Here is a 25821-nt window from a genome sequence, read left to right as displayed (position 1 = left end):
GTTCTGTAATTCTCCCCAATGCCCTACCATTAACTGAGTAAGTCCTGCCCTGGTTCAATCTACCAAAATGCATCACCTCACATTAAAATAAATTAAACTCCATCTGCTATTTGTCAGCCCATTGGCCCAATTGATGCAGATTCCATTGCAATCCAAGATAACCTTCTTCACTGTCCACTATGGCACCAATCTTGATGTCATCTGCAAACGTACTAACCATTCTAGGTGCCCAGTTCCTTGGAGGTGTCATGAATGGGCCCTTGGGCACTCAAAATGCTGAAGAACATTAGACAGACAGCCCTGGGATCTTCACTCAGTATTCTTTGAGGATGCTGATTCCCATTTTTCTGGGATCCCATCAGTACCAGTGTCTGGGACTGCAGAGGCTGTATTTGCCCGAGAGCAGTAGGCTCAAACTAAGCCAGGGCCCTCCTGGACTTGAGGCTCCAGAGAATACATGCCAAAATCATCAAAGACAACAGGGTATAGTAGTGGGCAGGCTGCCTCCACCCCTGCTGCAGATGTCAGGGGAACACCTAGACACATTGGCAGAAAATCTAAAATAAAGTAGCACTGATCTCCCTTCTGTGGCCTGGGTGTACTATCATTGCTAATTGTTGATGCACTTGTTAATATATGTACAGTTGCACTTTAAGGACATCTGCCGTGTTTTCATTGTGTCTGTTCACTTTAATGCCTGTACACACCCTCTTAACGGACTTCATGGCACGGGGTAGGTCTGGAGCAGGAAAAGTGCATATGTCCTTCGAAGTTTGCTAAATACCTCATACCCTGCTCCCCACATCGACCACCCCCCAACCCTCCGATCCCTTCATTGAAACCCCAGATTACACTGTCAGCCTCCCCATAGTCACCTTGAATCTCCCCCCTTTACACTTTGTCCCATTAGAGTATGTCCATGTCCCCTTCCTCCCCAAAGAGCCCATCCCAGTCATCTTTCCAATGCTCCCCTTGTCCTTCGCACCCCAAAGATCTGTGTTTCATTTTGTCTGTCTTCCAACGACACTAACAGCTCCTTTACCCATCATCACAGGATTTTCACCTTTCCCTTTCCACCCGAGTGCACACCGTTGCATGCTTTAACTGTTAACAATTCCATCATAGCATCAATTCCATCACTTTGCACCCCAGGATTTTTCAATTGATACCACAGACACCTCCCTCTGAACGCTCCCCCTCATTCAAGGTCCCATTCCCCCCCCCCCCCCCCCCCCCCCAACTGTCCTTCCTTCTCTCCTACTCTATTTTGTCACCAGGCCCACCACGACTCCCACAATACTTCCACCTTCTCCCCTTTTGGCTTCCACACCTGCCCTACCTCTTTGTGCCTCTCCTCCTGTTGTCTTCCATGAGCATCCCCTCCCCACAAAGGCCCTCATCACACACCATTACCTGCTGCAGCCATGCACCTGCAGCTGGATGCCAGTGGTGGACATGCACGACGTGGGGCCCTTTATTTCTGGGGCCCCAATGATGTCATGCCCCTCCCCCAAAGACGTTTGCACTTCAAATGTAAATAGTTATTGGTCTTACTTTAGTGCTCCGAAAGCTAGTGGCTTGTGCTACCAAATAAACCTGTTGGACTTTAACCTGGTGTTGTGAGACTTCTTATTGTGAATAAATTATACCAGAATATTAAAGGAGAATTCAATACATGCCCTCGATGAAGGTTTGGTTTTTTAAAAGTTTAATATAAACAAAACAACATGGATGGAACACATCTTATCTCACGAGACAGTAAATGCTAGTTTAAAATGATACTGTGATCCTACACGAAGCGCAGCCTGCAGGCAGTTTTAAACTCATCCTTTCAGTATTTATCTGGTAACGTGGTATTTCCTGATCTTTTAGCGCAGTCACATAATCAACAGCGATGATTTTATGGGAATCAGTCTGATAAATCACACCACTTAAACCATAGGTACCCATTCACCTACTGAGCCTGCCCTGAATGTAATGAGATTGGCACAAAGAGCCCCCTCAGGATTATAATATTAGCTGGTTCTTTCCTCTGTGATACAAATACTAATCCCCAAGAAGTACAATGCAGAGAGCCGAGGAAAAACAAAATGCAGCTCAGTCTCTATCCACCCTTGCACTAAGGTGCATTATTTGATTTGATTTATTATTATCACATGTATTGGTATACAGTGAAAAGTATTGCACTACAAGTCAATGTAAACTTAAAATATTTAATTGCTTGCAAATGAAATTGAAAGCCAGGATGGCCTCCTGGAAGATTTCGAACCAAACCACACTACTTTCAATCAATCTATGAATCTTACAACACCACCTGCCACCAACCCCCCCCCCCCCCCCCGCCCCCCCGCCCCATTGTTTAATCGCTTTGTTACCTGGGCAACAGTGCTGTTGGCTCAGAATTTGGGCCTGTGTTTTTAAAAAATCAATGCAGAACTTGACGTTGTGTTTGTGCATACTTTAGACCACAATCCACTGAACTTTCGTGCATATTCTCAGTCACACACTATAATGTCACACACGTATGCTCAAACTCCCTCACACACACAATCCTCTCAATCTTTCTCGGTCGCTCACATAGAGTCATAGAGGTTTACAGCATGGAAACAGGCCCTTCAGCCCAACTTGTCCATGCCGCCCTTTTTTTTAAAAACCCTTAGCTAATCCCAATTGCCCGCATTTGGCCCATATCCCTCTATACCCATCGTACCTATGTAACTATCTAAATGCTTTTTAAAAGATAAAATTGTACCCACCTCTACTACTACCTCTGGCAGCTTGTTCCAGATACTCACCACCCTCTGTGTGAAAAAACTGCCCCTCTGGGCACTTTTGTATCTCTCCCCTCTCACCTTAAACCTATGCCCGTTTTAGACTCCCCGACCTTTGGGAAAAGATATTGACTATCTACCTTATCTATGCCCGTCATTATTTTATAGACCTCTATAAGATCACCCCTCAGCCTCCTACGCTCCAGAGAAAAAACTCCCAGTCTATTCAGCCTCTCCTTATAACTCAATCCATCAAGTCCCAGTAGCATCTTAGAAAATCTTTTTTGCACTCTTTCTAGTTTAATAATATCTTTTCTATAATAGGGTGATCAGAATTGCACACAGTATTCCAAGTGTGGCCTTACCAATGTCTTGTACAACTTCAACAAGACGTCCCAACTCCTGTATTCAATGTTCTGACTGATGAAACCAAGCATGCCGAATGCCTTCTTCACCACTCTGTCCACCTGTGACTCCACTTTCAAGGAGCTATGGACATGTACCCCTAGATCTCTTTGTTCTGTAACTCTCCCCAACGCCCTACCATTAAACTAATTCAGCAGGGGGATGGGAACCTGGATTGTTGCTCCAGTGTACAAGAGGATGTGAGTAGTGAGGTCATGAATAAGGTTTCAAGGTCACGGGAGTGTACCAGCAGGCAGGAAGGTGGTTTGAAGTGTGTCTACGTCAACGCCAGGAGCATCCGGAATAAGGTGGGTGAACTTGCAGCATGGGTTGGTACCTAGGACTTCGATGTTGTGGCCATTTCGGAGACCTGGATAGAGCAGGGACAGGAATGTTTGTTGCAAGTACCAGAGTTCAGATGTTTCAGTAAGATCAGGGAAGGTGGTAAAAGAGGGGGAGGTGTGGCATTGATGGTCAAGGACAGTATTACGGTGACAGAAAGGACGTTCGATGAGGATTCGTCCACTGAGGTAGTGTGGGCTGAGGTTAGAAACAGGAAAGGAGAGGTCACCCTGTTGGGAGTTTTCTATAGGTCTCCGAAAAGTTCCAGAGATGTAGAGGAAAGGATTGCAAAGATGATTCTGGATAGGAGCGAAAGTAACAGGGTAGTTGTTATGGGGGACTTTAACTTTACAAATATTGACTGGAAACGCTATTGTTCGAGTATTTTAGATGGGTCAGTTTTTGTCCCATGTGTGCAGGAGGGTTTCCTGACACAGTATGTCGATAGGCCAACAAGATGCGAGGCCACATTGGATTTGGTACTGGGTAATGAACCAGGCCAGGTGTTAGATTTGGAGGTAGGTGAGCACTTTGGTGATAGTGACCACAATTCGGTTACGTTTACTTTAGCAATGGAAAGCGATAGGTATATACCGCAGGGCAAGAGTTATAGCTGGGGGAAAGGAAATTATTATGCGATTAGGCGAGATTTAGGATGCATAGGATGGGAAAGAAATCTGCAGGGGATGGGCACAATTCAAATGTGGAGTTTGTTCAAGGAACAACTACTGCGTTTCCTTGAGAAGTATTTACCTGTCAGACAGGGAGGAAGTGGTCGAGTGAGGGAACTGTGGTTTACTAAAGAAGTTGAATCTCTTGTGAAGAGGAAGAAGGAGAAATGTAAAGATGAGACGTGAAGGCTCAGTTAGGGCGCTTGAGAGTTACAAGTTAGCCAGGAAGGACCTAAAGAGAGAGCTAAGAAGAGCCAGGAGGGGACATAAGAAGTCTTTGGCAGGTAGGATCAAGGAAAACCCTAAAGCTTTCTATAGGTATGTCAGGAATAAAAGAATGACTAGGGTAAGATTAGGGCCAGTCAAGGACAGTAGTGGGAAGTTGTGTGTGGAGTCCGAAGAGATAGGAGAGGCGCTAAATGAATATTTTTCGTCAGTATTCACACAGGAAAAAGACAATGTTGTCGAAGAGAATACTGAGATACAGGCTATTGGACTAGACGGGATTGAGGTTCATAAGAAGGAGGTGTTAGCAATTCTGGAAAGTGTGAAAATAGATAAGTCCCCTGGGCCCGATGGGATTTATCCTCGGATTCTCTGGGAAGCTAGGGAGGAGATTGCAGAGCCTTTGGCTTTGACCTTTATGTCATCATTGTCTACAGGAATAGTGCCAGAAGACTGGAGGATAGCAAATGTTGTCCCCTTGTTCAAGAAGGGGAGTAGAGACAACCCTGGCAATTATAGACCAGTGAGCCTTACTTCTGTTGTGGGCAAAGTTTTGGAAAGGATTATAAGAGATACGATTTATAATCATCCAGAAAGGAATAATTTGATTAGGGATAGTCAATACGGTTTTGTGAAGGGTATGGTTTTGGGCGGCACAGTAGCACAGTGGTTAGCACTGCTGCTTCACAGCTCCAGGGACCTGCGTTCGATTCCCGGCTTGGGTCACTGTCTGTGTGGAGTTTGCACGTTCTCCTCGTGTTTGCGTGGGTTTCCTCCAGGTGCTCCGGTTTCCTCCCACAGTCCAAAGATGTGCGGGTTAGGTTGATTGGCCATGCTAGAAATTGCCCCTTAGTGTCCGGAGCTCCGTAGGTTAGAGAGATTAGAGGGTAAATATGTAGGGATATGAGAGTAGGGCCTGGGTGGAATTGTGGTCGGTGGGCCAAATGGCCTCTTTCTGCACTGTAGGGTTTCTATGGTTTCCATGGTAGGTTGTGCCTCACAAACCTTATTGAGTTCTTTGAGAAGGTGACCAAAGAGGTGGATGAGGGTAAAGCAGTTGATGTGGTGTATATGGATTTCAGTAAAGCATTTGATAAGGTTCCCCACGGTAGGCTATTGCAGAAAATACGGAGGCATGGGATTGAGGGTGATTTTGCGGTTTGGATCAGAAATTGGCTAGCTGTAAGACGACAGAGGGTGGTGGTTGATAGGAAATATTCATCCTGGAGTTCAGTTACTAGTGGTGTACCGCAAGGATCTGTTTTGGGGCCACTGCTGTTTGTCATTTTTATAAATGACCTGGATGAGGGCATAGAAGGATGGGTTAGTAAATTTGCGGATGACACTAAAGTCAGTGGAGTTGTGGACAGTGCGGAAGGATGTTGCAGGTTACAGAGGGACATAGATAAGCTGCAGAGCTGGGCTGAGAGGTGGCAAATGGAGTTTAATGCGGAAAAGTGTGAGGTGATTCACTTTGGAAGGAGTAACAAGAATAAAGAGTACTGGGCTAATGGTAATGTACTTGGTAGTGTGGATGAGCAGTGAGATCTCGGTGTCCATGTGCATAGATCCCTGAAAGTTGGCACCCAGGTTGATAGGGTTGTTAAGGCGTACAGTGTGTTAGCTTTTATTGGTAGAGGGATTGAGTTTCGGAGCCATGATGTCATGTTGCAGCTGTACAAAACTCTGGTGCAGCTGCACTTGGAGTATTGCATACAGTTCTGGTCGCCGCATTATAGGAAGGATGTGGAAGCATTGGAAAGGGTGCAGAGGAGATTTACCAGGATGTTGCCTGGTATGGTGGGAAGGTCTTATGAGGAAAGGCTGAGTGACGTGAGGCCGTTTTTGTTAGAGAGAAGAAGGCTAAGAGGTGACTTAATAGAGGCATACAAGATGATCAGAGGATTAGATAGGGTGGACAGTGTGAGCCTTTTTCCTCGGATGGTGATGGCTAGCACGAGGGGGACATAGCTTTAAATTGAGGGGTGATAGATATAGGACAGATGTCAGAGGTAGGTTCTTTACTCAGAGAGTAGTAAGGGCGTGGAATGCCCTGCCTGCAACAGTAGTGGACTCGTCAACATTAAGGGCATTTAAAGGGTCATTGGATAAACATATGGATGATATTGGAATAGTGTAGGTTAGATGGGCTTTAGATTCGTTTTACAGGTCGGCGCAACATCAAGGGCCGAAGGGCCTGTACTGCGCTGTAATGTTCTATGTTCTATTAACTGAGTAAGTCCTGCCCTGGTTCAATCTACCAAAATGCATCACCTCGCATTTGTTTAAATTAAACTCCATCTGCCATTCGTCAACCCACTGGCCCAATTGATGAAGATCCCGTTGCAATTGGAGATAACTTTCTTCACTGTCCACGATGCCACCAATCTTGGTGTCATCTGCAAACTTACTAACCACACCCTCTATTTTCTCATCCAAATCATTAATATAAATGACAAATAACAGTGGGCCCAGCACTGATCCCTGAGGCACACCGCTGGTCACAGGCCTCCAGTTTGAAAAACAACTCTCCACAACCACCCTCTGGCTTCTGTCAAGAACAGTAAGAGTTTTAACAACACCAGGTTAAAGTCCAACAGGTTTATTTAGTAGCAAATGCCATTAGCTTTCGGAGCGCTGCTCCTTCGTCAGATGGAGTGGATCTCTGCTCTATCTGTCAAGAAGCCAATTTTGTATCCATTTAGATACCTCACCCTGGATCCCATGAGATTTAACTTTAAACAACATACATGTTCTGTCACAGTCACGCAGACTCCTCAAGCTTTTTCATAGTCACTTGCACACTCACACTTATTCCCTCCATCTCCTTTGCACACATATTCCTCTCAATCTCTAGCCCTAACACACACACACTGTTTTTATCGTGAAGTCTCTTGGACATGACTCAAACTGTTTAAAACACTTGAACAAGGCAATTATCCTGAATGAAGTGGAAACACCTGGTTGTCAGTTTTCACAGGGGATTCTGAAGAGCAATGATACCGGTGGCTGAGCACCAGATTGGATGCATTTCCTTTTAAAATAACACCCAGCACCACACTTAATGAAGTGTAAAATCAAAACAAATGAAAGACAGAACTGGGAACGCAACACAATAACTGTTACATTCTTCGTCGAAATGTCATGAATGCATTGATGTGCAGCTCTCAAATTGCAAAATAAACAATTTTTTTCAGCAGAACAAACTCATCCACTTTTTTCCTCCTCACAGGCTTTTATTTCAATCAGAGAGGTATGAAGAAGAAACAAATATGAAAATCTCATTTCGCATCTTGGATAATTCAGTAAATATTTACAGTAAAATAAGTATGACTTTCAAATGGCGTGATTTATCTATCACAAACTTTACTCCATTATTTTTGATTAGGTGAGGTCAAAGCCTTTGTTTCTGCTCCCACATTGAAATGACCAAGTTTGGAACAAATCCCTTCTGTTGTGTGAGAACAAATGAGATAATTCTGGGCAGCAACCTGGAAAGACTGACACAGTATCCTGAAATCAAACTGTAAATAATAATCTGTTCTCTGATAACAAGCTCAAAATTACACATTATTCCAGGACAATTTTGAAGCACTGACATTTTCTGGGGAAGCAATCGCTAAATGTAAAATACTCCGGGTAACAATTTCTGAATGCTGACACATCTCTGGGCAACAATAGCTGAACATTGGCACATTGTCTTGGTAAGAAGCTTAAAGTTCTTGAGTATTCCCTCGGCAAAATCCTCTCTTAAAACAGCAGCAAAATACTGCTGTTGGCATTCTTGAAATACTGAAGATTCTTCTGGGAACAATCTTTAAATGCCGGGGGGTGGGGGTGGGGGGGCAGGAACTAAACAGTAATTATCGCACTACAATCTCTTCTACATACTGACACTCTCTGGGGGAAAATTTCCAAACAATGACACACTACTTTGAACGATGTGTAAATACTGACACATTCTCTGGAAAACAAAATCTAAGGCCCGACTCATTCGATGGGAAACGACCCAAAATACCGACACGTTCACCTGGTACACGCTACTTAAATGAAGAACGCTTCCAAACCAAGTAATCCCCCACGGCACTCTTGAAAGTTCTCACACTAGTTGAACACCACTGTCCTCGATTGCCATAATAAGGTCCTTTTTGTCGCTTCTCGGCCTTTTGGCTAAGATCAAGTGGAGTATGGATAGGATGCTGCGCTTGGTTGAGGTCATTAGGTTACATTTAAGCTTCATTTGAAGCAATTTTTAAAAGCGGCCTCTCGGCCTTTTGGCTAAAATGCAAATGAGATCAAGCCTTGGAGGAGGAGAGTCTGCACCTACTCCAATCAGCTTGGCTCATGTAGATCAGGCCCAAGACTGGAATGGAGGCCGTGTCTTGTCAGCTTGGATCGGAAATGTCTCAACTTGTTGAGACTCTGAATTGGACTTGATTTGATTGAATTGGAATAAAAATACAAAAGATATAAGGTCCCAGCTCCGCTTCTCGGCCTTTTGGCTAAGATCAAGTGTAGTATCAAGATGCTGTGCTTGGTTGAAGTCATTAGGTTACATTTTAGCTTCATTGGAAGCAATTTTTAAAAGCGGCATCTCGGCCTTTTTGCGAAGATGCAAATGAGATCAAGCGTTGGAGGAGGAGCTCTGCCTACTCCAATCAGCTTGGATCATGTCGATCAAGCCCAAGACAGGAGGTGCGAGCCCTGTCTTGTCAGCTTGGATCAGGAATGTCTCAACTTGTTGAGACTCTGAATTGGACTTGATTTGATTGAATTGGAATAAAAACAACAAAGAAAAAAGGTCCCAGCTCCTGGGAAGTAGCCCTTTCCCTCGGAGTGTTCAGATATTCTGGCCCCAATGTCTTGGGGGGATTTGGAAGTGGCTGGTGCAATTTGACAGTGGCTACCTGGGGTGGTAATAACGATGTGGGGATGCCGGCTTTGGACTGGGGTAAACAGAGTAAGAAGTCTCACAACACCAGGTGAAAGTCCAACAGGTTTATTTGGTCGCAAAAGCCACTAGCTTTCTGAGCGCTGCCCCTTCGTCAGGTGACGAAGGGGCAGCGCTCAGAAAGCTAGTGGCGTTTGCTACCAAATAAACCTGTTGGACTTTAAGCTGGTGTTGTGAGACTTCTTACTGCGGTAATAATGAACAGCACATGTACCTGGAGAACGGGCCTTCATTTACTGGTGAGCTCTTCAACCAACAGCCTGCGGTCTTCTACCTATATTAGCCAACGTAGCATGTGTGGCAGGCTCTATACCCGGGTGACGCCAAGATCCTGCAGGGAGCATGGGGGAACATGCTGTGCCCACTCTTCTGCTGCGACGTCCCGGTCCTGAGACTTCACTCGGCAGATTTTCAGATTTTTACTTTTTTTTAAACCCTGTCTATTTGAATGGTTTAGGATTTCAACATAAATAACGCTGTTATTTAAAATTGCCATGAAAAGAAATTATCCCGAACGAAGTCACGTCAGCAACTTAAGATCAATGTTTCCCACTCTGAGCGTACTCAACCACACTAAGAAGTCTCACAACACCAGGTTAAAGTCCAACAAACTTATTTGGCAGCACAAGCTTCAGAGTCCAAAATGGCTGGGACTGTCCATGGTGGTTGGGACGGCAAGTTCCAGCCATCATTTCACACTGTCAGGAAATTTATTTTTTCATGTCCTGATATGTTGACCACCCCCAGCTGCCACAGATCCCGCTGCTGACAGGATTGGAAAATCCTAGCCATGGAGTGGGGTTTTTGGTTGTGGTCATTGGGGAGGGCTAGGGGTACATTTCCTGTGGCTTTGTCTATTAGTTGTCTGCAAAGTAATGTTTTGTCAAGGTTATTTTTTTGTTCGTTGGTTTCAGTGTAAGTCTTAAAATGTGAAATCTCATGCAATTCTTTGTGTTGGTCATGAGAAATTCATATTTCTTTTTACAAGTTATCTGTTTCTGCAGGGATTGTAACAAATTGTGTGCTTTTCCGGGATACAAATTTGGAGGCTGAAAAATGGGTGTACTGGATTTTTCCAGAGTTAAAATGAACAAGATTTCCCATTTACTTTTCCTACATTCAATGAAAAATCAACATGGCTACATATTAAGCAACATGCTCAAGCATTGCTAAAGACTTGACTGTTAAAAAATAATTTGAAGGCTGTGTCAGAGTAACTTGGAGTCAACTCAAAAGTAAGACTATAAAGGCAGAGATTGTTGAAGTATTGGCTCAGCAATTGAACCTTGTGGACAAAAAAGGGTGTTTGCAATAGCAATCAGTTTTGTTAGCTTGGATTCAATTACAAATTAAATAACTTGAATTCAAGAGGGGAAGAGAATGGGAGTGGGGGGAATGGGAGGGCAGGGCGTAAGAAATAGTAATATAAAAACTTGAGGTCGAGTTCCAAGAAGCAAGTGAAGAAGGGAAAGGGTTAATGTTTTTTGTACTCAATGTATTTTGTACCTAAAGGGTTAATGGGTTTTGTACCTAGAATGTATCACAAACATAACCCTTCATTGTGGCTAATCTCCCCAGGTTTATACTGTTCCTCGCATCAATATAACTTTTTTATTCATGGTTTCATTCTTTAACTTTTATTCTAATGAAGACAGTCAAATGTAAATGTTGTTTGTAGACATTGCAAGTTTTACCTTTTCTACAAGCTTATGTGTGATTTGAACAAAGAAAGCAACTACAAGATGTGGAGTGCGATAACGGCCGGTTGACAGGAAGACTCCCCGCTGGGATCGCCGTGGGCCACACAGTCACTTCAAAGGAAAAGCCGTGGGAAGAGCAGGGAACCTAAGACTGCATTGTGACTACAGCTGCCAGAAGACTGGTGCTTCGTGACCTGAGAATGCCAGATACACTCTGGTTTATGGTCAGAGGCTGCCAGATGCATCATGCTTCATGATCAAGGACTGTTAAATGGACTTCAATTCATGACTGGTCTGGAGTTTGCTTCGTGACTGGTATTATGAGCCATGATATATAAATATCCACACTTCTTGTGTTCAGTGACAAATCTGGTGAACCGCTGTTAAGGTGCCAGGTCTCTCCTAAAAGCTTTTGAGAATAAAGCTCATTGTACTTTGACCTACTAGCTATCTCAGAGGTATTATTTACCCTACAACAATTTGGTGCTGAAACCCGGGAGCTGTTTGCGGGCTCAGGTTGAATGGTCACAACCTGGGTACTGGAATAGAGTTACGAACCTAATAGGGTGAGTCAAACTACAGTGGTTGATGAAAGAGTGTGAGAGTGAAAGACGACTGAGCTGAACACATGCGGACAAGGAGGCATTTGTCTCTTATACTCAGCCTTAGACTGAATGTTAAGAGGGGAAATCCCCCATGCTGAGGCCAGGATATTGAAGTGAGTATAAAGACTGGAGAAAAGTTGCCTGAGGTGTGATGTTCAGACGTGAGTGAGAGAGAGACTGTCTGAGTGATCACCGGAGTAGAAGCCGGCTTAATGGTGTAAGCTTAATAGTGTAAGCTTAATAGTGGAAGCGGTGGTACGGAGGGGTTTGATCACCCCTGAGAGGTAACACCGGACTCTGATAAGAGTGACCTAGGAGGGGAGAGCAAGAAGGGAGAATAGGAGACTCCAGGTGGTGAGTATAAAACCTTATCTGTGTTATGGCGGGATCACAAGGACAGTGGGGACCTCCAGGATCCCTGATAAATGAGTGTATGACTGAGAGGAACAAATTCATTAAACAGATGAGAAAAGGAGGTTGGGATTTATCCTACCCTCTGGGCCAACAGCATAAGTGGTTGGATAAAGAAATGAGAAACATGACAAAGAAGATAGGAGTATTGTTAATACATCAGTTAGCTGGACTAATTGAGCAAGTAGTCGCCGCCACTAAGAAGTGGAGTGAGGATAAAGAAAGGATTAGCAAGTTAGAATCCAGAGTAAGGGAACTGGAGAAACAAAACCAAGTATTAGAAGAAAAGCAATGGTGAGGGGAAACCGTTCCTCTACCTCCTTATGAGTCCACACAACAGGAACTAACCAATCTTCCAGAGGAGTGGGAAGCGCTAGAACACAACTTAGCACCAGTAACCCGAGGGGGAACAGATGAGCAGCCAAAAGTAAATTATGAACCCTTCACCCCAGGTGAGAGACAGCAGATAATGGTTTCCCTGGGTAAATTACAACCTAGAAGCGCAAACACTAAATTCTGGGAAGAATTAGACACAATCTGGGTCGGACATCAATTACACCTGAGAGACATACATCAGCTGGTAAGGGCAGCCTGTCCAGCAGGTAAGTGGAGGCAGGTAGCAGGTGGACCTGCCACTCCTCCAGCACAGGATTATAGTGGGGGATGGTGGACATATGTAGTCGGCCTAACATCAGAAATAGATGCCAACAGACACCCTTCGCCCAGTTTAAGGTAGAAATTCAGGTAGGGAATGCTCCTACTAACTGGAGCAGAATAACCACAATGAAACAGTTAAAAGGGGAAGGAGCTTCTGAATACGGGGAACGGTTGGCACAGGTATATCAGGAGTGCTCAAGACCTACCATCTTTCCAAAACAGGAAGTAGGCCCAGGAGAAGCCTGGGAAGGTTTTTGGAGGGTTTAAAAGCAGGCCGCACTTTTGAGCAGGCAGCATCGGGAGCGGGCAGCAGAGTGAGTGGGGAGTAGAGTGTGAACTGTAAGGGCTTTGGCTCACAGAGCTTCGGTGAGGACGGGCAGAGGCAGGGTAGGGTTTCACTTTTAAATTACACCGTCTTATACAAGGTAAATTGATATGGAGGGATATGTAATGTGCTGTTTCTGCATGATGTGGGAGCAAGTGGACCCCAGGGGCCATGTCTGCAGTAAGTGCTGGTTGCTGGAGGATCTCCAGCTCAAGGTAGATGAACTGGACTCTGAGTTACAGACACTGAGGCTTATCAGGGAAGGGGAGAGCTATCTGGATAATGTGTATAAAGAGAAAGTCACGCCCCTTAGACTGACTAACTTAGCTGGGGGTCAGGGACGACAGGGAGTGGCTGCGGGTGAGGCGGGCAGTGGGGGGAAGAAGGTGGGCAGTGGGGGGAAGAAAGGAAGTAGTTTGCGGGAGGTGAAGTCCCAAGAACCTCAGCTCTTAAATCTGTGCAACAGATTTGAGGTTCTTGCCACCAGTGTAGATGGGAAAAATGACTGCGAGAAGGACGAGCAAACTGTCGGCAGTACCAGGGTGCAGGGTGCTGCTGCAACGGAGAAATCAAAGAGAAATGTAGTAGTAATTGGGGATAGTGTAGTTAAGGGCATACACACTGTTCTCTGTGACCAGGATAAGGAATACCGTAGGTTGTGTTGCCTGCCTGGTGCTCGGGTCCAGGATGTATCATCTGGGCTGCAGAGGAATTTGGAGTGGGAGGGTGAAAATCCAGTTGTCGTGGTCCATGTAGGTGCCAATGACATAGACAAAACAGGAACTAAGAATCTCAAGAGGGAGTACGAAGAGCTGGGGAACAAATTGAAAAGCAGAACCAACAAAGTGGTAATCTCTGGATTACTACCTGAGCCACGCGCGAATTGGCGCAGGGTTAATAGGATTAAGGAGATGAATGCGTGGCTCAAGGATTGGTGTGGGAGGAATGGGTTCGAATCCATGGGGCATTGGCACCAGTATTTGGGCAGATGGGACCTGTATAGATGGGATGGTCTCCGTTTGAACCGTGCTGGGACCAGAGTCCTAGCAAATCGTATCACTAGGGCTGTAGATAGGGCTTTAAACTAGTTCATTGGGGGGGGAGGGTGCAGAGGTAAGAGGAATTACGAAATCAATGGTAGAGGAGAGGGAGTGAGTGCAAGTGAATGAGGGCATTCAAGTAGTTAATACAGTAGTCAATACAGCAGGGTATAGATAGGCTGGAAAATTGGGCGGAGAGGTGGCAGATGGAGTTTAATCCGGATAAATGCGAAGTGATGCATTTTGGAAGAAATAATGTAGGGAGGAGTTATACAATAAATGGCAGAGTCATCAGGAGTATAGAAACACAGAGGGACCTAGGTGTGCAAGTCCACAAATCCTTGAAGGTGGCAACACAGGTGGAGAAGGTGGTGAAGAAGGCATATGGTATGCTTGCCTTTATAGGACGGGGTATAGAGTATAAAAGCTGGAGTCTGATGATGCAGCTGTATAGAACGCTGGTTAGGCCACATTTGGAGTACTGCGTCCAGTTCTGGTCGCCGCACTACCAGAAGGACGTGGAGGCGTTAGAGAGAGTGCAGAGAAGGTTTACCAGGATGTTGCCTGGTATGGAGGGTCTTAGCTATGAGGAGAGATTGGGTAAACTGGGGTTGTTCTCCCTGGAAAGACGGAGAATGAGGGGAGATCTAATAGAGGTGTACAAGATTATAAAGGGGATAGATAGGGTGAACAGTGGGAAGCTTTTTCCCAGGTCGGAGGTGACGATCACGAGGGGTCACGGGCTCAAGGTGAGAGGGGCGAAGTATAACTCAGATATCAGAGGGATGTTTTTTACACAGAGGGTGGTGGGGGCCTGGAATGCGCTGCCAAGTAGGGTGGTGGAGGCAGGCATGCTGACATCGTTTAAGATTTACCTGGATAGTCACATGAGCAGCCTGGGAATGGAGGGATACAAACGATTGGTCTAGTTGGACCAAGGAGCGGCACAGGCTTGGAGGGCCGAAGGGCCTGTTTCCTGTGCTGTACTGTTCTTTGTTCTTTGTTAAAGGAGTAGAGGGCGAGGGTGAGGTTGATAGCATTTCATCAAATCGGGTCCAAATAAAAGCTGGAATAAAGACACTTTGCCTGAATGCACGAAGCATTCGGAACAAAGTTAATGAGTTGATGGTGCAAATCAGCACAAATGGGTATGATCTAGTGGCTATTACAGAAATGTGGCTGCAGGGAGACCAGGACTGGGAGATGAATATCCAGGTGTATCAGGCATTTAGGAAGAATAGACAGGAAGGAAAAGGTGGTGGGGTAGCTCTGTTAATAAAAGATAATGATGTGGAGATGCCGGCGTTGGACTGGGGTAACCACAGTAAGAAGTCTCACAACACCAGGTTAAAGTCCAACAGGTTTATTTGGTAGCAAATACCATAAGCTTTCGGAGCAATGCTCCTTCGTCAGATGGAGTGATCTCTGTTCTCAAACAGGGCACAGACACAGAAATCAAATTACAGAATACTGATTAGAATGCAAATCTCTACAGCCAGCCAGGTCTTAAAGATAATATCAGGGTAGTAGTGAGGGATGACATAGGCTCTAAGGAACAAAATGTGGAATCATTATGGGTAGAGATAAGGAATAGTAGGGGGAGAAAGACACTAGTAGGCGTGGTCTATAGGCCCCCAAATAATAATGTTGAGGTGGGGAGGGCTATAAACAAGCAAATAATGGATGCGTGCAAAAACGGAACGGCAATAATCATGGGGGACTTCAACCTGCATATTGATTGGCTGACTCAAGTTGGAAGGGGTGGGATGACGGAAGAGTTCTTAGAATGCTGTCGGGATAGTTACCTTGAACAGTATGTTACAGAACCGATGAGGGAACGAGTTATCTTAGATCTGATAATGTGTAACGAGGTAGGTAGAATTAAGGATGTTCTTGTGAAGGACCCTCTTGGGTCAAGTGATCACAATATGGTCGAATTTCTGGTACAAATGGAAGAGGAGAAAGTAGGGTCCCATACCAGTGTCCTCTGTTTGAACAGAGGGAAGTACGATAGGATGAGGGCTGAATTGGCTAAGGTAGACTGGGAGAGCAGACTGGTCGGTAGGACAGCTGAGGAACAGTGGAGGATTTTTAAGGAGATCCTTTTCAGTACTCAGCAACAATATATTCCGGTGATAAAGAAGGTCTGTAAGAAAAGGGATAACCAGCCGTGGATAACAAAGGAAATTAAGGAGAGTATTAAATTAAAGACCGATGCGTACAGAGTGGCCAAAAATAGTGGAGAATCGGAAGATTGGGAAAACTTTAAGAAACAACAAAGAACGACTAAGAAAGCGACAAAGAAAGGAAAGATAGGTTATGAAGCTAGGCTAGCTCTAAATTTTAAAAATGATAGTAAAAGCTTTTACAAATATATAAAAAGGAATAGAGCGGCAAGAGTGAATGTTGGAGGACAAGAGGGGGGATTTAATAGTGGGAAATTAGGAAATGGCTGAAACTTTAAATATGTTTTTTGTGTCGGTCTTCACGGTGGAAGACACAAATAGTTTACCGAATATTAACGATAGAGGGTTGGTAGGAGGAGAGGTACTCAATACAATTAATGTTACCAGGGAGGCAGTGTTTGGTAGACTAACGGGACTGAAGGTGGACAAGTCCCCAGGCCCGGATGGAATGCATCCCAGGGTACTGAAAGAAATGTCAGAGGTAATAGCGGATGCGTTAGTGGTTATTTATCAAAATTCGTTGGATTCTGGGGTAGTGCCGGTGGATTGGAAAACGGCTAATGTTACGCCGCTGTTTAAAAAAGGAAATAGACAAAAGGTGGGTAACTACAGGCCGGTTAGCTTAACGTCTGTGATTGGGAAAATGCTGGAATCCATCATTAAAGAAGAAATAGCAGGCCATCTGGATAAGAATGGTTCGATTAAGCAGACGCAGCATGGATTCATGAGGTGAAAGTCGTGCTTGACGAACTTGTTGGATTTTTATGAAGATGTGACTAGTGCGGTTGACGGAGGGGAACCGGTGGATGTGGTGTTTTTGGATTTCCAAAAGGCGTTTGATAAGGTGCCTCACAAAAGGTTGCTGAAGAAGATTGGGTCACACTTAGCGTGGATTGGGGATTGGCTATCCGACAGGAAGCAGAGAGTCGGAATAAATGGGTGCTTTTCTGGTTGGCAGATGGTAACTAGTGGCGTGCCGCAGGGATCGTTACTGGGGCCTCAACTATTTACCATTTATATAGACGATCTGGAGGAGGGGACTGAGTGTAGGGTAACAAAGTTTGCAGACGACACAAAGATAAGTGGAAAAGTGAATCATGTGGAGGGCGTAGAAGGTCTGCAGAAAGATTTGGACAGGCTGAGTGAGTGGGCGAGGATCTGGCAGATGGAGTATAATGTTGACAAATGCGAGGTTATTCACTTTGGAGGAAATAATAGCAAATTGGATTATTATCTAAATGGAAAAAAATTACAACATGCTACTGTGCAAAGGGACCTGGGGGTCCTTGTGCATGAGACGCAAAACCCCAGTCTGCAGGTGCAACAGGTGATCAAGAAGGCAAATGGGATGTTGGCCTATATCGCAAGGGGGATAGAATATCAAAGCAGAGATGTCTTGCTGCATCTGTACAGGGCATTGGTGAGGCCGCAGCTGGAATACTGTGTGCAGTATTGGTCCCCTTATTTGCGGAAGGGTATATTGGCCTTGGAAGGAGAGCAGAGAAGGTACACCAGGTTGATACCAGAGATGAGGGGGTGTTGATTATGAGGAGAGACTGAGCAGATTGGGTTTGTACTCATTGGAATTTAGAAGGCTGAGGGGGGATCTTATAGAGACCTATAAGATAATGAAGGGGCTGGATAGGGTAGAGGTGGAGAGATTCTTTCCACTTAGAAAGGAAGCTAGAACTAGAGGGCACAGCCTCAAAATAAAGGGGGGTCAGTTTAGGACTGGGCTGAGGAGGAACTTCTTCTCTCAGAGGGTGGTGAATCTCTGGAATTCTCTGCCCACTGAAGTGGTGGAGGCTAGCTCGTTGAATATGTTTAAATCACGGATAGATGGATTCCTGACCGGTAAGGGAATTAGGGGTTATAGGGATCAGGCGGGTAAGTGGAACTGATCCACTTCAGATCAGCCATGATCTTATTGAATGGCGGGGCAGGCTCGAGGGGCCAGATGGCCTACTCCTGCTCCTATTTCTTATGTTCTTATGTTCAAGACAAGGAAACCCAGGTCGAGGAGATCGAGCGTTCATCCAGGCTTTTAAGGATGAATTCTTTAGTGTTCACCAAACCATCCTAACAATGGGAGTGATTATGACCCAGGATTACATTGAGTTGGTTGAGTGGGCTAGTGGCATACCTGGAGGTAGATACGAGAAATCTTAGTTTTTGTATTTCAGTGTGTTTGTGTGGTCTGGTTGCTAGTCGAATGTAAATGGTTGTTGTTGTATTAGATTGAGAGCAGGAGTTGTTGTAGCCTGTTTGTTCCTGTGGAGTGTTTGTTGCAGGCAGTGGATGCGGTACTTTGCACCTTGGTTTAACATCAGGGGAGCTGGGGAAGTGTTAAAACTGTTAAGGATTAAAGTGATAAGATTTCTTGAATTTACTTCTGTTTTGAGTTTAATTACAGTTTGGAAGCAAGAAGAATAAAAGGGACTGTCTTAATCCACGTTCTGTATTCTCTTTAAATGTTTTACTTTCATCCCAGTTTAAGATGTTAAGTTTGAATGAAAGAGAAAATGCTGTGAAATGAATGTTGGAAGCTTCCATGTGTGTCTATGTGTGTGTTTAACAAAATTGTTTGCTTTGATGTTTTGATGTTCTTCCCCTAGTTGTGATTTTACAATAGTGCGTTTAATAGAGTTTAATAAAAAATTGGAAGATAAATTGAAATTTCAAAATCGAAGTACATAAATTGAAGTTTGAAATAGCCAATTTGAATTTTGAATAATCCTGTGTTTAAATTTTGTTAAGAAAGGATTTAAACCTTGGAGGGAACCATGTGCTCTCTCCTTTGTCTTGAAGTGAAAATTATAAGAGTTAGTTGAGAAGTTAAGAGAAGAAATTAAGTAATTTTGTGATACGGTAGAAAAGCAGAAACAAAAGAATGAGGTAAATATACTGTCTACGAGTCAGTTTAAAATATATTAAGTTAGTGAAAAGATTCAAAGTTTTGATTACCCCAAGTTCCAGTAGGAGATGAATCAATTAAAATCTCAGTTGCCAATGCAAGTTGCCCTTACAAACGTCTGATAATTTAATATTCTGTAACTGGTTAAAATTATGTACTGTCGTTGGAATTTTATGTGCTATCTATTGTTCAAAGTTTGCCAAATATAGAGCACTGCCAAGCTTAAAATCTAGCCAGTTAAGAATCAAACCAAACGTTTCTGATTAATTCACGAGTATGTATTGTACCTACTTTGGTTTTGACTTGGCGCCTGTTATTTTCCGAGAGTGCGGGAGTTTTGATCTGGAGCTCAGTTTAAAAATGGAAACAGCTTGAATTAAAAAGGGTTTGGATATCACAGTTATGATGTGTAAAGTGGTATGATACAACTGCCGCTTGATTATTTTTATTATACAGTATAGCACTGCCATATAGACCCGAGAATAAAATCACGTCCTGAAAAGCCTTCCCCAATTTTGTATAACATAGTTATATATTATATGTTGTGTATGGATAAAACATAATTCTGTCGGAGCTTCCTGTTTTCCTCGCCATACAAATGATCAAATCAGCTATAATGTAAGAGTTCATCATATAAAGATTTGAGCAGTATGGCACGTGATTTTAATGGGGAATGCGATGTCTTTTGAGGGGATTACATACAAATGAATGCATGTCCAGCTGCAGCCAAAAGGCCAGTGTAAAGTGTTATTTAATTCACACTAAGCTTTCTATGGAAGGGGGAATGTGTAGTTAACTATATAATGTACTAGCTAAAGCCATACAGACTTCGGGAAAATGTGGACAGAGATATTGCCCACTATACTGATGAGGCTAAGAGTTACCACAAACCGGACAACCGGATTAACTCCTTATGAATTAATGACAGGATGGGCGATGATGCAGGTTCAGTAAAGGATGAAGTCAGGAGATATGTTTTGGAACTAAGCACCCAACTTAAAGGGATGTGCAAATTGGTAAAAGACAATCAGGAACAAAGAGACACAGAGAGAGAGTTTGAAATGATCCCTGACAGACGGGAAGTTGCTTCCTCATAAAAGCACTACCTGACAAACCTGGGTTTGCCCCTAAATGGAAGGGCCCCGATGAGGTTAAAAATTGTGTAGTGTGATTAATTCACAGATATGTGAGACGGTTGACCTCCAAGCAAGCTGAACGGGTTCGCGGGAAGTTGTGCACAGACGGTATAGCCTTTGGTCCATTGTATAACGGTCGCGCGGGTTATTAGTTAAGTAATAGGATGATTTTCTTGCTGCTTCTCACGACCCTTGCCCTGCGAGTCATGGAGGGGAAGTGTAGATGGAATTGTGTAGACTTGAGGATAGAACATCGCAAGCATCTCTATGACGATGATTCTGTCTATTGTAACCTTCCGACACATGGAATAAGCCCCTGGAAGGTAACCTGTAGGGACCGCTGCTCGGAATTCCTTCACCATACCATGTTGCCATCTCTGTTGGAGGGGCAAGGTGATTGGGGTCTCCCATGCAATGTAACATGGTGTAACTGGAATTTTCGGTGTTTAGCTGAGGGACCGGGATGGACCTGTACCCGGCAACAGCAGAGGGCTCAGGAGGATGAGTACATCAACATGAGATTTGGCTGATCCACGCGATCATTGTACCAATCCTCTAAAATCAGACCCCATCAAGTGAACACTTTCATGGATATGCCTCACTTGGATGCATTACAGTCAAATTTGAGCAAGTGCTGGGTCTGCTTACATATTCCCATGCACGGAGGAAAGGGGGGAAAGTCCTTCGTTCCCTATCCCTTTGTCAACACTGGGAATGGTAGAGTGGATTTTGAATCAGAATGGAACCCAAGACGGGACAAGGAAAATGACATTTAAAACCTCATCAGGTATGTTGTGAAAAACCAACAAGGGGGATCTATCTGCTTGGTAAGAAACAGAACCATACTTGTTAGCTGTAGCTACTGTACCCAGCAGCTTAATGTCACCAATGGTGCCTGGGCTTTGGTGCAACAGATTACAATCCATTGCCCCACTGCTGATGTCCTGGTCAGCCTCTCCTCTACTTATATGAGCAGCATGACTGCATATAATGGTACTTATTTTGTTTGAGGAGACAATGCCTACCCATGGCTTCCCTGGGATTGGGTAGGATCGTGTTATTTAGCATATGTGGTCCCCTATATTCACCGTTGGTGAGACAGAACGGTTCTTTATGATAGCCTTCCCACTTTATGGGACAGCAAAAGCAGTTCAGGAACTTATACATATGGCCTTGACCTGAGAGAATTGCAAATGAAAGTAGAGACGGGTTCGAGGAGGCAAGCACAGCCTTCTCTGAAGTATCAGCCGACGTTGTAGCTATCTGGACTGTTGCTTTACAGAACTGATTGACACTTGATTATGTGTTGGCTTTCCAGGGAGAAACGTGTGCTATAATTGAATCCGAATGCTGCACGTATATCCCAGATGATTCGGAAAATATAACTCGTTTGGCAGATCATATCAACCGAGTAGCGAAGACAATACGGGATGAAGGGAGCCAATATCATAATTATAACCCTCTGGGATGGCTGGGGCAATGGTTCGGGTCATGGGGATCATACCTGATGCATAGGTTGTTGTATTAATTGTAATTGTTATTGCTTGTTGTATTTGTATGACATTATTGAACACTTATTGTAACACGGTAACAGCCCAAATTATGCAAGTGTACAGGCAGAAGGGGCAGACTTCCTGACAAAGGAGGTAGGCCCATATACTGGTAACATTTGGCTCTGAATTGGTCATGGGGCCTTGCTTGGACCTGGCCCCGACCAAAAGGGGGGATTGAAGAAGGGAAAGGGTTAATGTTTTTTGTACTCACTGTATTTTGTACCTAAAGGGTTAATGGATTTTGTACCTAGAATGTATCACAAACATAACCCTTCATTGTGGCTAATCTCCCCAGGTTTATACTGCTCCTAGCATCAATATAACTTATTTATGGTTTCATGATTTCATTCTTTAACTTTTATTCTAATGAAGACAGACAGTCAAACGTAAATGTTTGTAGACATTGCAAGTCTTACCTTTTCTACAAGCTTGTGTGTGATTTGAACAAAGAAAGCAGCTACAAGATGCGGAGTGCGGTAACGGCCATTTGACAGGAAGACTCCCCGCTGGGATCGCCGCGGGCCACACAGTCACTTCAAAGGAAAAGCCACGGGAAGAGCAGGGAACCTAAGACTGCATCGTGACTACAGCTGCCAGAAGACTGGTGCTTCGTGACTTGAGAATGCCAGATACACTCTAGTTTATGGTCAGAGACTGCCAGATGCATCGTGCTTCGTGATCAAGGACTGTTAAATGGACTTTAATTCATGACTGGTCTGGAGTTTGCTTCGTGACTGGTATTATGAGCCATGATATATAAATATCCACACTTCTTGTGTTCAGTGACAGATCTGGTGAACCGCTGTTAAGATGCCAGGTTTCTCCCAAAAGCTTTTGAGAATAAAGCTCACTGTACTTTGACTTACTATCTCAGAGATATTATTTACCTACAACACAAGAAAACAGGAAAATCTTGAATTTCAAAAGAGAGATAGAAAGGCAGAGAAAGAGAAACTCGACTGACACAAGTTTGATAGAAAATTTAAACTTGACAGAGAAAGGCTTTAATGATGTGGACTCAGATTTAACTCCTGGTTTTAATTTGGCAAGGAATATTCACTGAGTGCCTCAATTCAGTAAGGAAAGATGTGAAATATATTTTGTGTCATTTGAGAAAATTGTTACAAAGCTGCATTTGCCAAAAGAAAATTAGATGATTTAATTGCAAAAATGTTGATTCGAAGTGCCTATGATAGTTTGAAAACTGTTGCGATCAATCCCTGTGAATTAGGGATTCAGGAGTCACTGGAGGCAGGTGGGTACCAGGGGACTGGAAAGTAGCTAATGTAACACCGCTGTTAAAGAAGGGCGAGAGGCAGCAGATGGGAAATTATAGGCGGTTAGTCTAACTTCGGTCATTGGCAAGATTTTAGAGTCCATTATTAAAGATAAGATTGCAGAGTACTTGGAAGTGCATGATAAAGTAAGACTGAGTCAGCATGACTTTGTCAGGGGGAAGTCATGTCTGACAAATCTGTTAGAGTTCTTTTGAGGGGGTAACAAGGAAGTTAAATAAAGGAGAACCAGTGGACGTGATTTATTTAGATTTCTAGAAGGCCTTTGACAAGGTGCCGCATAAGAGATTGTTAAATAAGTTAAGTGTCTAAGGTGTTAAGCGTAAGATCCTGGCATGGATAGAGGATTGGCTGACTGGCAGAAGGCAGAGAGTGGGGATAAAGGGGTCTTTTTCAGGATGGCAGCCGGTGACTAGTGGTGTGCCTCAGGGGTCAGTGCTGGGACCACAACTTTTCACAATATACATTAATGATTTGGAAGAAGGAACTGAAGGCACTATTGCTAGGTTTGCAGATGATGCAAAGATATATAGAGGGACAGATAGTATTGAGGAAGCAGGGGGGCTGAAGAAGGACTTGGACTGGTTAGGAGAGTGGGCAAAGAAGTGGCAGATGGAATACAATGTAAAAAAGTGTAAGGTTATGCACTTTGGAAAGAGGAATGGAGGCATAGACTATTTTCTAAATGGGAAAATGCTTCGGAAATCAGAAGCACAAAGGGACTTGTTCAAGATTCTCTTAAGGTTAACATGCAGGTTCAGTTGGCGGTTAGGAAGGCAAATGCAATGTTAGCATTCATATCGAGAGGGCTAGAATACAAGAGCAGGGATGTAGTTCTGAGGCTGTATAAGGCTCTCGTCAGACCCCATTTGGAGTATTGAGAGCAGTTTTGGGCCCCGTATCTAAGGAAGGGTGTGCTGGCCTTGGGAAAGGTCCAGAGGAAGTTCACAAGAATGATCCCTGGAATGAAGAGCTTGTTGTATGAGGAACGGTTGAGGACTCTGGGTCTGTACTCGTTGGAGTTTAGAAAGATGAGGGGGGATCTTATTGAAACTTACAGGATACTGCAAGGCCTGGATAGAGTGGACGTGGAGAGGATGTTTACACTAGTAGGAAAAACTAGAACCAGAGGGCACAACCTCAGGCTAAAGGGACGATCCTTTAAAACAGAGATGAGGAGGAATTTCTTCAGCCAGAGAGTGGTGAATCTGTGGAACTCTTTGCTGCAGAAGGCTGTGGAGGCCAGGTCATTAGTGTCTTTAAGACAGAGATAGATAGATTCTTGATTAATAAGGGGATCAGGCGTTATGGGGAAAAGGCAGGAGAATGGGGATGGGAAAAATATCAGCTATGATTGAATGGCGGAGCAAACTCCATAGGCCGAGCGGCCTAATTCTGCTCCTATGTCTTATGGTCTTCTGGTGTCAATAGTTTACAGAGTCAAGAAATTTAAGGAAGAAACAGAATCAGACTTTTGTGGAATGTGCTAGAGAAAGAAATGATATTCAAAAGGTTGTAAAGGTCTATGATGGTTGAAAAAGATTCTGAAAGCCTTAGAGAAGTCCCATCTTCTCTATTTTCCCATCTGGAAGACCATAAAGTTTCTCAGATAAGGTAAGCTGCCTGATGATTATGAACTGTCTCACAAACATGTTAGTAACAGGTCATTGTCTGTGAACTCTCACAGAAACAGGAGCGATAAAAGATTGGATCAAAGTGAGGAGAAAGACCCAGGGTACACTCAGGTCGGAGGGTAAATTTGATTCAAGTATACCAACATATTATCTTTGTCATAAGAAAAGACATAAAAAGGCTGACTGTTAGAATTTAAAAAGCGAGAGTAGCAATTGTGTAGGCGCATAGTGTTCCTTCAGAAATAGCTGGCCCTGTGATTAAATATGATGATGTGGAGATGCCGGCGTTGGACTGGGGTAAACACAGTAAGAAGTTTAACAACACCAGGTTAAAGTCCAACAGGTTTATTAAATATGATGACAAACCTGCATTCACCGCAGGAGGGGTACCATTTCCAATGCTTTTCCAGCACCAACTGGTGAACTAAGAGATATTTCCCTCTGTTTCGATAGCTAGTAATTCCTGGAACAGGTCGTTAGTTTGTTACCAGAGACTTTTCAGTTGAGGGGCGCCACTCCACATCAAGCATGGCTGACCAGTAGTCTCTCTTACCACCAGCCATTGGCATGTTGGAAGGATTTGCAAGTTGATACTCAACCTGTTTGGCCACATGATGAACACACCTTCCTTGGATATCAAGTTCTGGAGTGGGATTCAAACTCAGAGCTTCTGGCTCAGAGGCAGAGACTCTGCCCAAGACCTCCAATACTAGAGGGATGCAATAAGCTACGAAAATGTCTTTTAGTTACAGGGTATTCATAGAAATCATAGAATCATAGAAACCCGACAGTGCAGAAGGAGGCCATTTGGCCCATCGAGTCTGCACCGACCACAATCCGACCCAGGCCCTACCCCCACATATTTACCCACTAATCCCTCTAACCTACACATCCCAGGACTCTAAGGGGCAATTTTTAACATGGCCAATCAACCTAACCCGCACATCTTTGGACTGTATTGATGGAAGTTGTTTACCTATCGCTAGGGCATCATGGTGGC

General features: G+C 44.1%; 1 non-coding gene across 1 annotated transcript; it reads left to right on the top strand.

Moving 5' to 3' along the window:
* Positions 1 to 8896: 8896 nt before the first annotated feature.
* LOC144496193 (U2 spliceosomal RNA) lies at positions 8897 to 9085 on the top strand. Its single transcript, XR_013498383.1, has one exon. It is a non-coding gene; the product is annotated as a U2 spliceosomal RNA (small nuclear RNA).
* Positions 9086 to 25821: the final 16736 nt, after the last annotated feature.

The sequence above is a fragment of the Mustelus asterias genome, chromosome 7 (genome assembly GCF_964213995.1).
Source record: "Mustelus asterias chromosome 7, sMusAst1.hap1.1, whole genome shotgun sequence".
Lineage (NCBI taxonomy): Eukaryota > Metazoa > Chordata > Chondrichthyes > Carcharhiniformes > Triakidae > Mustelus > Mustelus asterias.
Note: the sequence above shows the minus strand (reverse complement) of the source record. Positions and strands in the feature narration are given on the sequence as shown.